Source organism: Capricornis sumatraensis, chromosome X, assembly GCF_032405125.1.
Source record: "Capricornis sumatraensis isolate serow.1 chromosome X, serow.2, whole genome shotgun sequence".
Classification (NCBI taxonomy): Eukaryota; Metazoa; Chordata; class Mammalia; order Artiodactyla; family Bovidae; genus Capricornis; species Capricornis sumatraensis.
The window spans coordinates 8,998,347-9,016,122 of record NC_091092.1 but is presented as its reverse complement, the minus strand read 5'-3'; positions in this window follow the sequence as shown (position 1 = coordinate 9,016,122).

Below are 17,776 nucleotides of genomic sequence, written 5' to 3'. Positions count from 1 at the left end.
TTATATTGGGTATATTGTGAAACAACATGCTTTTTTTTTTTACTTAAAAATATATATTTGACATTTTTCCATGGCATTCGATAGAGCTCCACCTAAGTTCCTTTAACCCAGTCAGAGGATTCCATTGTACACACGTGCAATTTACAAATCATGCTGAAATGGATGTCCATTTTACTTTACTTTTGTGCACTTAACTTATGTGCACCCATTATTTTTGTAAGTTCTTATGAGTGAAATTAGTCTCAAAGAACAAACACATTTGATATTTGCCTTCAGAAGTCTGAAGCAATTTATAGTCACGCCAAGGGTATAAGAGACTGACAATTTTTACACACTTTCTGGAACATCATAGATCATAAAGATATTTTAAAACATGTTTTCCCCTCCAGTAAAATCACACATGTAAATCCTAGAATTTGGAGAATAGAATTTGACCGTTGCTGTTATTGGCGGTGTGATAGTAGTGATGTGTTTGTGTTTCTGATAATGTTTCCAACTGCCTAGAACTCTTTCCTTTTGAATCATTTTTGACACTCTTCCCATGTAGCAATTACTCCTCTAAATTCTTGTCCTTACCCAAATACTGAAACTAGGGGTATATATAGAGATGAATATTCCTGATTTTATCCTCATGCATATCCTGGACTATTTTCTTAGGTTGAATTCATGGAAGTGGGATTGCTGGATGAAAGAGTGCATAGAATATGAAGCCAAAGGTTGTCTTTATATGCTTATAACTCCCAAGTGTATTTCTTGTCCAAAACCTCCTCTGAGTTTCATACTTGTATTAAGCCACCTGCTTTTCACCTTAACATCTCAAACTCAAGACATCCAAAACTAGTCTAATCATCTCTGCTTTCTCTCATTCTCCAGCACAGTCCTCCTTACCTTTCCCTATCTCAATGAATGGTAGGTAACATCATCCGTTTTTACAAGCCAGAAACTGTGAGACCTCTTTGTCATCTTCACCCACAGTTTCTTCCAAGCCCTATTGATCCTATCCCCTGAATGTATTTTCAAACTCTCCGTTTTGTCCCAACTCCACTGCTACTGCACTAGTCTAAACTAACATCTTTTTCTTAGCTAAACTACTATGTTGTTGTTTTAGTTGATCAGTCATGTCTGACTCTTTTGTGACCCCATGGACAGCCCGCAGGGCTGTCTATGAAATTTTACAGGCAAGAATACTGGGGTAGGGTGTCATTTCCTCCCCCAGGGGATCTTTCTGACCCAGGGATTGAACCCTCATCTCCTGTGTCTCCAGCATTGGCAAGCAGATTCTTTACCACTGAGCCACCTAGTAAGCCTGTATTTCAGAGTAAATGACATTTATTACATGAACTCCAGGAACACGAAATATAACCAAAATAAGTCATCATCCGCATAAAAACACAGAATTTACCCATTTCACACAATTCTCAACATTTAACCTTTACTTTATGCATATTAAAAATGCAAAAGACATTGACTCATTTTTTAAAAAACTGATGTCATTAATAAGGAAAGTCTCAGAGTAAACAGAGAAAGAAAAACAAATGTAATACAATTTTTAGAAAAAAATTAAAGTTTTCCAAAATAATTGATACAACAATTTATAAATTCTTTTTAGGTTTTGGAAATACTAGTAGATGCATGGTCACATGCAAATTTTCACTATTTTGATAACACAGTGGACATAGAGAAGAGAAATCTTGAATTCAGAATGCAACTTTAACCTTTTTTCCCCTGATTTTAGAAACAAACAAGCAGTAATTTCCTCTTCTTAAGTGTCTAAAATGAATGAGGAAAATGTACATCACTGGAGTTTCTCAGTTAGCTGAGAAACTGCAGAGAACAAATGCTCACGTTTTTCTATCTGTAGTTCTAAACAAATTCACTTCTTTCTTCTTTCCTCCCTTCCTCCCATCCTTCCTCCTTTTCTTCCCTTTCTTTCCTTCTTTCCTTTTTATTGAGATATAACTCAAATCATAACATTTAAACCTCACAATTGAGTGGTTTTTTAATATAGTTAATATAGTTACACAATTTTGTCACCATTGTCACTAATGTCAGAATATTTTTATCAACCCTCTCCCACCCCAAAACCCTCTGTATCCATTAGCAGTCACTCTCCATTGTCCCTTCTCCTTATGGCAAAAGATCTATATTTTGCCCCTCTGGATTTTCCTATCCTGAACATTTCATATATATGGAATCATAAAATATAAGGCATTTTGAATTGGTTTCTTTTGACTTAGCATAATGTTTTTGAGGTTCATCCACAGTGTAGCGTATATCAGTACTTCATTCCTTTTTAAGACTGAATAATATTTCACTTTGTTATCCATTCATCATTAGATGGACATTAGGTTATTTCTACTTTTGAATTATTACAAATAATTCTGCTATGAACATTTATGTATACAATTTTTATATGAATATGTTTTCAATTTAGGAAGTATTTTATACCTAGGAGTTGAATTGGTGAGTCATATGGTAACTTTCTGATTAACGTTTTGAGTAACTGCCACTTTTCCAAAGTGACTGCACCATTTTATATTCCCACCAGAAATGTAAGAGAGTTCCAGTTTATCCACATCCTTGCCAAAACTCATTTTTGTCTACTTTTTTATTATATCTAGCCTAGTGGGTGCTGATTAGTATCTAATTGACATTTTTATATGCATTTTCTTACTAACTTATTATTTTGAATATCTTTTCATATGCTTATTGGCCATTAGTATATCTTCTTTGAAGAAATACCTATTCAAATCATTTTTTCATCTTTTAAAAACTGAAATTTTGTTGGCTTTTATTAGTATTACAAATGGTAGTATTATGTCAGTAAGACTCTGATGCTGGGAAAGATTGAGGGCAGGAGGAGAAGAGGGCAACAAAGGTTGGGATGGTTGGATAGCATCACCGACTCAATGGATGTGAGTCTGAGCAAACTCTGGGAGACAGTGAAGACACCTTGGCGTGCTGCAGTCCATGGGGTCACAAAGAGTCAGACACACCTTGGCGACTGAACAACAATTGTGTGTTTTAGTTTATTAAATATTAGCAAATAATCAAGATTATTGTTGACATTTTGTCTTCTTTGAGATGACCATGTCTTTTCCCTTTAATCCATTGATGTATCTCATTATTCCATAGATTTCCTGGCATTTAACTTTGAATTTCAGCGATAAATAATACCTTGTGTGCTCACTTCAATTTACTTATACAAAGTACTTGACAGTACATATCAATATTGAGTACAATATCTATTCAAGGTGCAATAACATAGGACTAATAGAAGTTACTAAGACAAATACAATAGTTCTGTTAGGAGAAAGCTCATGTTCAGAGAAATTTCAGAGGAGCAGGTGGGGCCAAGCCATTCATAGCTTCTCCCTTAAGAAGGTGTTCTAAATTGGAGAGGTGAACCATTTGAACAGAGCATTATTATGGTCAGTGAATATGTCAGCCCACCTACATTCCCCTATTTTAAATTGAGTTGTCTTTTCTTGTTGTTCAGTTGTAAGAGTTCTTTAAATAGTCTGAATATTAAAGTCTTTTCAGATATATGATTTGCAGATACTTTTTTCCCATTCTGTAGATTGTGTTTTCATTTTCTTGATGATAATCCTTTGAAGCATGAAAATTTCTAAATTTGATAAAGTCAAATTTATTTTCTTTTGTTGTTTGTATTTTGGTATTATATCTAAGAAACCATTGGCTAATTCAAATTCACAGAGATTTCTCCCTATGTTTTCATCTAAGACTTTTGCAGTTTTAGCTCCTACAATTAGATGTTCGACTCATTTGGAGTTAACTTTGGTACATGGTGTGAAGTAGGGGTTCAGATTAATTCTTTGGCAAAAGTATATGCACTTGTCCTAGAACCATTTGTTGAAAAGCCTATTATTTTCCCATTGAATTGTCTTGCCAACCTTGTTGAAAGTCAATTAATGTAAATAAATGAGTTTACTTATGACTGTCCCTATCAGGATTACACAGTCTTAATTATAGTAGCTTTGTGGTAACTTTTGAAATTTGGTTGTTTGAGTCCCCCCAACTTTGCTCTTTTTTGAGACTGTTTTCGCTATATTTTCTGTTTCTTATATTTTGGTATTCATTTTAATTTCAGTTTGAGTATTTCTGCAAAAAAAGAAAGCCAACCTGGATTTTGATAGCAATTGTGTTGGATGTGTTGATCAATTTGAGGAGTACTGCTATCTTAGCAACAGTAAATCTTCCAATCCAGTAACATACTGGCCTCTCCTTTTATGTAGGTCTTTGAAAATTTGCTTACAACAACAATGTTTTATAGTTTTCAGTGTATAATTCTTGCATTTTCTTGATTCCAAAGTATTATATTCTTCTTGAAGTTATTTTTAACAAAATTGTTTTCTTAATTTCATTTTTGGGTTGTTCATTGTTGGTGTATTAAACTATAAAGGACTTTGCATATTGATTCTTTAGCCTGGAAATCTTTCTGAATTTGTTTACTAATTCTAATAGTTTATTTGTGGAGCCTTAGAATTTTCTATGTACATGATCATGTCATCTGGAAATAGAGATTGTTTTACTTCTTTTCCTATTTGGACAACTTTTGTTCCTTCCTAAGTTCCCTGGCAAGAGCATCTAGTACACTGTTGAATAGAAATGGCAAAAGTGAGGATCCTTGCTTTGTTCTTGACTTTAGTGTCTTCATCTAATCTTGCTCCAGATTTATTCTTCATCTAGAGCAACCATTTAAAAAGTTAATTTACATCTGATTACTACCCTTCCGAAAAACTCCAATAGATTCTTGTCATACTTAGAATACCCAAATTATTTTTCTTGGCCCTTAAAGATCTTTTTCTCCAACCTTATCTCATATTACTCTTTTTAGTCTCTGCACACTAGCCACATGAACTGTTAAAGAATCTAAAATGCACCATGTTCTATCCTGCTACAAGACCTATATACATGCTACCCCTCTCTTTGACAAGCCAATTTCTTTAATTCCCTCACCTCTTTGTGCTAATCTGAAACCACCTGGAGAACCCCACTCATGGACAAACAATTCAGTTTCCATTCTTGTGTTCCTAATATTGTTTCTGAGTGCTGCTGGGAAAACTATGTAACATCACGATTTGGTCTCAAAGTCCAGGTATGCCCAGGGTTTCTTCAATGTTTCACTGCTTTTGTCTCTCATTCACTTTCATAGTGTCAAGACTTTTTCCCTCTTAAACCTCAGAACCTTCCCCACTATCTCATCGTCTTCTTCTCTAACGCGAAGCCCTTCACTTTTCTTTTGGATCTGCCTCTTCTGTGAGCTTACTCCTTCAGTTATTCTCAATTTCTTCTGTAATTTCAACCTCTCATCCAACTGCTTTCCCAATAAATTTTAAATATGCTCAAATTGTTCCCAGAAAAAAGGACAAATTGACAAAACAAAGCCTTACTTTGCCCCTACACCCCTCTCCAGCGATTGCTCCCCCCTTCTCAGACAAAGTACTGCAAAGAATTGTGTACTTCTCTATTACCACTTTCTCACCTCCCACTTTTTCTAGCCTGGATTGTAGCACTATCTCTCCTATGAAATTGCTCTTTGTAAATGACTTCAATGTTGCAGAATCAAATGGATAACTCTCAGTTTTACCCACAAGTGATCTCATGCTAGCATTTGATCATTCCCTCCTTTTCTAAATTATTTTTCTTTTTCTATGTACAAAGAAAACTCTATAATACTTAAAAAAAAATCTAGATATTTAAAAAATATATGATAAAAAATAAAGACCCCTGTAATCCCAACCTGAAACAATCAGGACTGTTAGCAGATCATTGTTTTTTCTTCTAGACATATTTTTCTGTGCCAAAACTAATATACTGTATATAATAACTGTCTGTGATGAAGAGGGGCTTGTTATATTACTAACAGCTGTTTTGTAACTTCATTTTAAATTTATATCTTCAACTGCTTTCCATGTTAGTCCATATTATGGTTCTACCTAACTCCTTTTAATTGATTCACCATTTTTCCATGGAGAGAATTTACTTAATTTCTGAAGTCTTCTATATTGATGGATGTTTGTTTATAAATGCTTGCAATTACAGACAATGCTGTAGTAAACATTCTTGTAACTTATGTGAGTGTTTTTGTGGAACAAGTGTGTAGAGCTAGAATAAAACTACCTTAATCATGAAAGAAGATAATTTTCATTTTATTACAAATATGAGATTATTTTAAAAGTTTAGGCAGCATATCAAGGTTTAAAGAAAATAAAAATCATTACCAATCTCCTATTTACAGATGATCAATTTTATCTACCACTTAGTGTGTGTCTACAAAGGTACTATGCTGTCATTTTGTATACAATAACACATCTAATGCCTAAGGGTGATGCTGAAGGACAACATTATTATATCCAATGTTATACATGAAGAAGCTAAGTTTTGGAGAGGATGAGGAAACTTATTGATGATCACATGACTAGTGAGAGCATTCTGGTCAAGGCACTGTGATGGTGACCCTACATGTGCAATACATGGAACTATTATCTCCATTCTCTAGATTGGAAAACTGAGGTTTAGAGAACGTTTAGGCATCTTGTCCTGGGTCAGCAATAAGTCATTGGCATGTTGAGCCAATCTGGGTCTCCCTTCAAAGCCTTTGCATTTTATTCTAAATTACATTTTCCATGTCTTCTTATTATTAATCTTTTAATGGTTTTTATGATCATGAAAGTAATTTTTCTCATTTTTGAAACTACAGAAACCATGCTCAAGTTTACACCAAAAAATGTACATAACAAATCATCTTATCACCCACTAAAAACTACTATTTTGGTATATTTCCTTCCTTTAGTTTCTATAAACATAAGCTTTTCCTTTCCTGTCTTGTGACCTTTTCATATTCATTCCTTTTGTTTTCTTTCTTCTTCCAGATATTTACTTGACTGATTCCTTGTCATGCAGGGCTTAGTTTAAATGTCACCTTCTCAGAGAATGCTTTCCTAATTATCTAATCTAAAGGAACCCAAAGTTACTTTCTACTCCTTACCCTGTTTCATATTCTTTAAATTTTTTTAATTGAAGTATAGTTGATTTATAATGTTTCAGGTGTACAGCAAAGTGATTCAGATGTTTACATAGTCTTTTTCAGATTCTTTTCCATTATACGTAGTTACAAGATATTGACTATAATTCCCTGTGCTGTGCAGTAGGACCTCGTTGTTTATCTATTTTATATATAGTAGTATGAATCTCTTAATCCCAAATCCCTAATTTATCCTTCCACCACTTTCCCTTTTGGTAACCCTAAGTGTTTTCCATGTCTGTGAGACTATTTCTATTTTGTAAGTGAGTTCATTTTAATATTTTTTTAAGATTCTACTTGTAAGTGATATCATATGATATTTGCCCTTCTCTGACTTACTTCACTGAGTATGATAATCTCTAGGTCTATCTACGTTGCTGCAAATGGCATTATGTCATTCTTTTTAATCTCTGTATCTCTGAGTAATATTCCATTATATATATATATGTGTGTGTGTGTATATACATATACAGACAACATCTTCTTTATCCATTTCTCCATCAATGGACATTTATGTTGCCTTCATGTCTTGGCTATTGTAAATAGTGCTGCTATGAACACTGGAAATTTGGAAAACTCAGCAGTGACTACAGGACTGGAAAAGGTCAGTTTTCATTCCAATCCCAAAGAATGCTCAAACTACCGCACAATTGCACTCATCTCACATGCTAGTAAAGTGATGCTTAAAATTCTCCAAGCCAGGCTTCAGCAGTACGTGAACTTTGAACTTCCAGATGTTCAAGCAGGTTTTAGAAAAGGCAGAGGAACCAGAGATCAAATTGCCAACTTCCACTGGATCATCGAAAAAGCAAGAGAGTTCCAGAAAAACATCTATTTCTGCTTGATTGACTATGCCAAAGCCTTTGACAGTGTGGATGACAACAAACTGGAAAATTCTGAAAGAGATGGGAATACCAGACCACCTGACCTGCCTCTTGAGAAACCTATATGCAGGTCAGGAAGCAATAGTTAGAACTGGACATGGAACAACAGACTGGTTCCAAATAGGAAAAGGAGTACGTCAAGGCTGTATATTGTCACCCTGCTTATTTAACTTCTGTGCAGAGTACATCATGAGAAATGCTGGGCTGGAGGAAGCACAAGCTGGAACCAAGATTGCTGGGAGAAATATCAATAACCTTAGATTATGCAGATGATACCACCCTTATGGCAGAAAGTGAAGAGGAACTAAAAAGCCTCTTGATGAAAGTGAAAGAGGAGAGTGAAAAAGTTGGCTTAAAGCTCAACATTCAAATAAATAAATTTATATTAAAAAAAAAGCTCAACATTCATAAAACTAAGATCATGGCATCTGGTCCCATCACTTCATGGGAAATAGATGGGGAAACAGTGGACACAGTGTCAGACTTTATTTTTGGGGGGCTCCAAAATCACTGCAGATGGTGATTGCAGCCATGAAATTAAAAGACGCTTACTCCTTGGAACGAAAGTTATGACCAACCTAGATAACATATTACAAAACAGAGACATTACTTTGTCCACAAAGGTCCATCTAGTCAAGGCTATGGTTTTTCCAGTGGTCATGTGTGATGTGAGAGTTGGACTGTGAAGAAAGCTGAGTGCCGAAGAATTGATGCTTTTGAACTGTGGTGTTGGAGAAGTCTTTTGAGAGTCCCTTGGACTGCAAGGAGATCCAACCAGTCCATGCTAAAGGAGATCAGTCCTGGGTGTTCATTGGAAGGACTGATGCTAAAGCTGAAGCTCCAATATTTTGGCCAGCTCATGCGACGAGTTGACTCATTGGAAAAGACCCTTATGCTGGGAGCCATTGGGGGCAGGAGGAGAAGGGGACAATAGAGGATGAGATGGCTTGATGGCATCACTGACTCGATGGACATGAGTTTTGGTAAACTCTGGGAGTTGGTGATGGACAGGGAGGCCTGGCGTGCTGTGGTTCATGGGGTCGCAAAGAGTCGGACACAACTGAGACTGATCTGAACTGAACTGAACACTGGGGAGCATGTATCTTTTTGAATTAGAGTTTTCACCTTTTCCAGATATATGCCTAGGCTTTGGATTGCTGAGTAATATGGTAACTCTATATTTAGTTTTTTAAGGAACCTCCATACTATTTTCCATAGTGGCTACACCAATTACATTCCCACCAACAGCTTAGGAGGATTCCTTTTTTTCTACACACCTCTCCAGCATTTATTTGTAGACTTCTTCATGATGATCATTTTGACCAGTGTGAGATAAAACTTTTTATAGTTTTGATTTGTGTTTCCTCAATAATTAGAGATTTGAGAATATTTTCATGTGTCTCTTGGCTATCTGTATGTCTTCTTTGCAGAAATGTCTGTTAATATTTTCTGTGCATTTTTGATTTTTTTTTTTTTAATATTGAGCTGTATGTATGACATAGATGGTAAACTTCTTAGTGTAGGTTTTGGCAATGATGTTTGGACTCTGACACTGAAAGCAAAAGCAACAACAGCAAGAAACCAAGTATAACTACTCCAAACTAAAACAAAGGACCCCATCAACAAAATGAAAAGGCAACCTACTAAATGGGAGAAAATATTTGTAAATCATATATTTGATAAGAGGTTAATAACCAAAATATGTAAAGAACTAACATAGCTCAATAGTGAAAAAAAAAGAGCCCCAAACAGTTCAATTAAATAATGGATAGAAAAAACACTTTTTCAAAGAAAACATAGATGACCAATAGACATATAAAAAGATACTCCATATCATAATAATTAGGAAAATGCAGATCAGAACCACAATGAATTATCATGTCATACCTGTTAGAATGGCTATCGCAAAAGAATACAAGAGTTATTAAATGCTGGTGAGAATGTGAAGAAAAAGGAGCCTTGTGTACTGCTGGTGGAAATGTAGATTGGTTCAGCCACTATGGAAAACAATATGATGATTTCTCAAAAATTAAAAATAGAACTGCTATGTGATCCAGCAATTCCACCTCTGGGTATTTTCTTAAAGAAAACAAAAATACTAATTTGAAAAGTTATATATGCATGCCCATGCTCATTGCAGCATTATTTGCAGTAGCCAAGATTTGGAAACATGTGTCTATCAATGGGTGAATGGATAAGGAAAAATCAAATATTATTCAGCCATGAAAAAATGAAATATTGCCGTTTTTGACTACATGGATGGGCCTCAATGCTAAATGAAATGTCAGACAAAGACAAATATGATATAATCTCTCTTATATGTGGACCATTATAATAGTCCACTATATATCTATATCTATATATATCTTCAAGCTCACAGATAACAGAACAGATTAGTGATTTCCAGAGGTAAGGGGTAAAGGTAGGAGAAATGTGTGAACTGTTTTGAAATGTTTTGTTTTTTTAAAATTTCAACTAATTTAATTTTCAAATTGGAGAAAGGATAGTCTTTCCAATCAATGGTACTGGAACCACTAGAAGTCTATATAAAAATAAGAACCTAAACAGAATAAAATAAAATGCCATACACATTTATGGTAATATGCTAAAGGGCGCATAAGCCAGCTAAAAGAGCACCCAATGGCCAAGGCTAGAACAATTTGAGGAGTAAATAAATAACAAGGTGCTGGATTATAACAAAGTATAAAATAAATATCATGAGCTCGTTGTTGCTGTTTTAGTCTCTAGGTTGTGTCGGACACTTTTGCTACCCCATGGACTACAGCTCACCAGGTTCCTCCGTCCATGAGATTCCCCAGGCAAGAATACCGGAGTGGGTTCCCATTTCTTTCTCCAGGGATTGAACCTGCATCTCCTGCATTGGCAGGTGATTCTTTACTACTGAGCCAGCCTCCTGGGAAATCCCATGACCACATACTGATATAAACAAGTGATTTGAAAATAAATAAATAAATGGAAAATAGCCAAGTTTCCTCTGCAGAAGAATTCCAAATAATTTACATAGCTACTCCCTTTTCACGGTAAGGAGAGTGGGCGTCACTCTTCATCCCTTAAGTGTGACTTCTTTCCAAAGTATAGTTTATGGAAAGGAGGAGAAAGAGTAAGTTTACATTAGAGAAATCTGAGAAACACTACCTCAATTGGGTGATTGTGGTTTATATCCACACTGATGTCATGTTGGTAGCATGAATTCTTGTTATCTGATGAGAATGACCCCTTAACCTTGTTGACCTTTTTCTCAAAAACCTATGTGTGTGCACACGCATGCTCATTTGCTAAGTTGTGTGCAACTCATTGCAACTTCAGGGACTGTAGCCTGCCAGGCTCTTCTGTCCATGGGATTTCCTACACAAAAATACTGGAGTGAGTTGCCTTTTCATTCTCCAGGGGGTCTTCTCCACACAGGAACTGAATCTGCGTCTCCTGCATTGGCAGATGGAATGTTTACTGCTGAGCCACCTGGGAAGCCCTCTTCAAAAACCCAAAACTGTGGTTTGCTTGTAAAGTAAAAGAAATCCCAATTCTTAAATATTATACAAAATGTGTCTCTACAAACCCTCAAAACTCTTAAAGTCATCAAAACCAAGAAAAGTCTGAGAAATTGTAGCAGTGTAGAAAAGTCTAAGAAATCATGTCATTTGAATGTAATGCGGTCTCCTGGATGAAATCCTGGAACAGAGAAACAACATTAGGTAAAATCTAAGGAATAATAATAATGTGTCCAAAAAAATTAAAAAGTGTGAATCTCCTAGACTATATAAATCAGATGCAGGAGAAAGGCCAGTGGGCTCATCAAGATACAAATGAGGGAGAGAGTAACATGTAAGACTTTCCACTGAGAAGCTGACTGGATAATGAGTGTCTGAATAGTAGCCCCAGATCCCACAGAGAGTTACTGACCATAGGCATTGAAAGTGGAAAATGTTAAGAGAAAAGCAGATCTGTTCTCTGGAAAAAAGAGTCAAGGATAGGGTGAGGGTTAGGGATGGCTGTTACGTACATAGCTTGTTAATCAAAAGCAGTCTTTTGATATTCAGCACTGACATTTGGAAGCAACTCCAGCATAACAGCTGCATTAAATAAGCCTTGTCCAAAAGTCTTCCTTTCATCCAAGAGAAAGGGCCTCTGAAAGGGAAATTGGTATGAAGGATGACAATGAGTATGCTCTGAGATACTTGTGATTAAACATAGACCTGTAATTTAAAAAAAAAGAGAGAGAGAAAAGTGAAAGTGAAGTCTCTCAGTTGTGTCTGACTCTTTGTGACCTCATGGACTGTAACCTACCAGGTTCCTGTGTCCATGGGATTTTCCAGGCAAGAGTCCTAGAGTGAGTTCCCATTTCCTTCTCCAGAGAATCTTCCCAACCCAGGGACTGAGCCCAAATCACCCACATTGCAGGCAGATGCTATGCCATCTGAGTCACCAGGTAATAAGAAAACTGACCATGTTATTAGAATAATACTTGCCCAAACTCTGCCTCTAGTGACTGGAAAAATATGAACATTTCCTCAACCAGTATGATGGAACTGGTCATATACTTGTCATGAATTATTTCTTTTTTAAAAGAAGACCCCAAATAAAGAGAATAATATAAATACATGAGAGCCAGTGAGGTGCTTTCCCAAACCCCAAGATAACTTGGCAAAAAACATACAACTTGAGAATTTAAGAAGAATAATCTACTGGCAATGAGGTTTTTAATCCAACAGAAGAACTAAAGAGCCTCTTGAAAGTGAAAGAGGAGAGTGAAAAAGTTGGCTTAAAACTCAACATTCAGAAAACTAAGATCACGCCATCCAGTCCCATCACTTCATGGCAAATAGATGGGGAAACAATGGAAACAGTGACAGACTTTATTTTTGGGGGGCTTCAAAATCACTGCAGATGGTGACTGCAACCATGAAATTAAAAGATGCCTGCTCCTTGGTAGAAAAGCTATGACCAACCTAAACAGCATATTAAAAAGCAGAGACATTACTTTGCCAACAAAGGTCTGTCTAGTCAAATCTATGGTTTTTCCAGTAGTCATGTATGGATGTGAGAGTTGGACTATAAAGAAAGCTGAGCGCTAAGGAACTGATGCATTTGAACTGTGGTGCTGGAGAAGACTCTTGAGAGTCCCTTGGACCGCAAGGAGATCAAACCAGTCAACCCAAATGAAATCAATCTTGAATAGTCATTGAAAGGACTGATGCTGAAGCTGGAGCTCCAATACTTTGGCCACCTGATGCAAAGAACTGACTCATTGGAAAAGACCCTGATGCTGGGAAAGATTAGGCGGGAGGAGAAGGGGACAACAGAGGATGAGATGATTGGGTGGCATCACCGACTCGATTGACACGAGTTTGAGTAAGCTCCCGGAGTTGGTGATGGACAGGGAAGCCTGGTGTGCTGCAGTCCATGGGGTCACAAAGAGTCGGACACGACTGAGTGACCGAACTGACTGACTGAAGACTGAAGATGGAGATAAACAGTACATGTATTACTGAAGAATGTGTGTACTACTTCTCCATCCAAGGAGCGCTGGCAATAATCTTATGGTGGCAGAGCTGAAAGACACATTTACTGAGCAGAATTTAAGCTGTGTCCAGGAGACACATTAGGAGGCTTGAGATAAAAAAAAAAATTGACATCAACAGTACTAGGAAAAATGTAGAAAAATATTTTTTTAAAGAAAACCAAGGAATCGATGACCTAAGTATAACTCACAATGTGGCAGAAGTTAAGAAAGATTCAAGAAGAGGAAAAGAAGTAAAATGATCCAACCATTTCTAAGATATGCTGAATCTCTGGCCTTTAAGGAAAGAGTATCTGTAAGGGAAGATGACCATAGTGAACCACCAGCCTATATAACATCTTTGTGGATAAATGCAGGACTAAAGACCAGTAGGTAATCAGAGGAAGCCTGGTTCAGAGATAGTAGGCAGAACTCTGTTGCAAAGAACTATGTATTTTGGATGATTGATTCTAATATCTATGGAACCACTGGTATAAACAAGTGAACAAGCAACAAATAGGATAGAAATGACTCAGCAGGTACCTTCCTGGACAAAAACTTTCAGACCAGAAGATTTCCCCATAACGATGTTATCATACTCTGTAAGACTCCGCACTGTAGAAAATTAGGACAAAGTGATATAAAAGAACTATGTATCCATCTGGCCAAATATGGGGAATATGATCAAACTGAAAGTTAATCAGTAAAGCTGAAACTCCAGTACTTTGGCCACGTCGTGCGAAGAGTTGACTCATTGGAAAAGACTCTGATGCTGGGAGGGATTGGGGGCAGGAGGGGAAGGGGACGACCAAGGATGAGATGGTTGGATGGCACCACGGACTCGATGGATGTGAGTTTGACTGAACTCCGGGAGATGGTGATGGACAGGGAGGCCTGGCGTGCTGCGATTCATGGGGTCGCAAAGAGTCGGACATGACTGAGTGAATGAACTGAACTGAACTCAAGACCAAAATAAGGAAATAAAGGGAGATAATATCTCTCTGAGAGAATGTTAAAGCATACCCATTCCAATTTAGGAGTAAAGTCAATCTCTGAAAGGCAAACAAGCAAAAACTACACAATATATATGTAAAAAGTGGCCACTGGGTTTAAATGCCAAAGGACCTTTAGATGCATTGTCTAGTAGGCAGTACTCTTGCCATTTAAACCCACTGGCCACTTTTTACATGTATATTGTGTCGTTTTTGCTTGTATGCCTTTCAGACATTGATTTTACTCCTAAGTTGGAACAAATATGCTTTAACATTTGCTCAGAGAGATGTTCAGTTCAGTTCAGTCGCTCAGTTGTGTCCGAATCACAGCACACCAGGCCTCCTTGTCCATCACCAACTCCCGGAGTTCACTCAGACTCACGTCCATCGAGTCCATGATGCCATCCAGCCATCTCATCCTCTGTCGTCCCCTTCTCCTCCTGCCCCCAATGCCTCCTAGCATCAGGGTCTTTTCCAATGAGTCAACCCTTCGCATGAGGTGGCCAAAGTACTGGAGTTTCAGCTTCAGCATCATTCCTTCCAAAGAAATCCCAGGGCTGATCTCCTTCAGAATGGACTGGTTGGATCTCCTTGCAGTTCAAGGGACTCTCAAGACTCTTCTCCAACACCACAGTTCAAAAGCATCAATTCTTCGGCGCTCAGCCTTCTTCACAGTCCAACTCTCACATCCATACATGACCACAGGAAAAACCATAGCCTTGACTAGATGGACCTTGGTTGGCAAAGTGATGTCTCTGCTTTTGAATATGCTATCTAGGTTGGTCATAACTTTTCTTCCAAGGAGTAAGCGTCTTTTAATTTCATGGCTGCAGTCACCATCTGCAGTGATGTTGGAGTCCCCAGAAAATAAAGTCTGACACTGTTTCCACTGTTTCCCCATCTATTTGCCGTGAAGTGATGGGACCGGATGCCATGATCTTCATTTTCTGAATGTTGAGCTTTAAGCCAACTTTTTCACTCTCCTCTTTCACTTTCATCAAGAGGCTTTTTAGTTCCTCTTCACTTTCTGCCATAAGGGTGGCGTCATCTGCCTATCTGGGCTTATTGGTATTTCTCCCAGCAATCTTGATTCCAGCTTGTGTGTCTTCCAGTCCAGTGTTTCTCATGATGTACTCTGCATATAAGTTAAATAAGCAGGTTATTCCCCTTTATTTACTTATTTTGGTCTTGAGTATCCACTGATTAACTTTTGGTTTTCTCAACAGCAAAAATTATAGCAGTCTGATCATTTTGAAATAAATGGAAGGAACAAAAAAGACAAAAAAACATCACTACCTCTTTTTTAGATTTTTTATTTAAAAATTTTTCCAAATATAATTGACATACATATAGCACTGTATAAGATTAAGGTGTACAACATAATGATTTTATTTACTTACATGAAATGATTGCTGCGATAGGCTTACTAAACATCTGCCATCTCATATAGATACAATATTAAAGAAATAGAAAAACTATTTTCTCCCTGTGTTGAGAACTCTTTAGATTTATTTTCTTAACTTCCATTTCTAACATAGAGCAGTGTAATTATCTTTATCAGATTGCATATTATACTTCTCATTATCTTCTCAATTTTATTTAGTTCATTAGATATTCAAAATTTGAGGTTCTATTCTAACATAACATCACTCACACTTATAGTTGAAGAGGAAGCAAGAGTATTGCCCTCTAGAAAATGAACCTAAAGTTTATTTATGCTTGCATTTTGCAGTAACTGCAGAAACAAGTGGCTGGTCTGGAATATCACTTCTGAGTTTTGTTACTCTAGGCTTCTCTGGTGGCTCAGACAGTAAAGAATCTTCCTGCAATCCAGGAGACCCAGGTTCAATTTTCCTGGAGAGGGGAATGGCTATCCACTCCAGTATTCTTCCATGGAGAATTCATGGTCAGAGGAGCCTGGCTGGTTATCAAGTGTTAGGAAATGAAAACTTTTTCCCTGTTAACTTTTAGTATCTTGAACCTTTTCTCTCCACATATGAAGAGATAATGATTCCAGCTTCCATAGGATATTGTAGTGGTGTACAAGTAACCATGGAACCTCAACATCAACTTTAATAAAAAAGTCTGAATACTAACCAATGGTAAGTATCCATTTGTAACATGAATCTGAGCCGATAGGCACTGAATTGAGGAATAGAAGCCCCGTCTCTTAACAAACACTTAGGATTTGCATATTGATTTCTTTGATATTATGTACAAGCAGATACAGACTATACCATCTGCTAGATAAGGGATTTGTAAATTGTGGTCTATGGACCAAATCTGGCCCACCTTTTATTTTTGTAAATAAAGTTCTACTGTAACACACCCATAATGCTTTAGCACTACAGCAGAGTTGAGACAGATGCTACATGGCCCCCAAAGACCAAAATAGTAACTATCTGGTCCTTTACTGGAAAAAAAAAGTTGCCAATCCCTGGGCTAGATGATCAACACAGATAAAGAACTAATAATATAATTCTTCCAGCAGGTCTACTTCATGGTCAGCCTGCCAAATTATGTATTGGATCCTCTGTTCATGTTGTCAGTTTTCTATTTTTCCAGAATTCACAAACATGGGGACTCATCTTGTCCTCTGCTTTTTGTGAAACCAACCAAAATCTGAACCTGAGATTTGCAGCAAAGAAAGTTTATTAATGAGGCAGCCAAGTGAGGAGACGGAGGAACAAATCTCATATCTGCCTTCCTGAAGGTGAAGGGCTTGGGACATTTATGGGATAAAGCCAGAGGAATATGGGGAAAGATGACTGAAAAAGAAAAAGGTGAGCTAATCATCCTTCTGCACAGGTGCAACTAAGCTACAGGATTCTTCATGGGACACATGTTTCGAAAATGGTGGCATCAACATGTTCCAAGAGGAAAGTTTTGGGCCTTCTGACACCAAGAGGCCACTGAGTGGGCACTCACACTTGTCCAGTTGGAGGGTTGGGCTGGCTCAGGTTCTAACTGGACACAAGCTGACTTCAAGTTCATGAAAAACAACTTGGGCAAACATTTTTTGTTTAGACTATGTGACACTTGGAAGACATGCAAGTTTTCTGTAAAAGCCCAGCTTGATCAGTGAAGGTAGGTTGCAGCTCATTATTTATTAAGCAAATTATAGTTTAATGGATGTAACTGATGACCACCCATAGTTACAGTATCTTCTTTCTCAATGAGCTGCAGTCTCCCTGGGGACAATATGCTTAAGAAATGTATATAATTTTTATTTATTTCTAAATACTATTTTAAAAGTAAACAAAAATACACACTATCAAATCTAGATGAGAGGCATTAGAATTTGACCATTCTGTCATTGTGTCAAGCAACATCT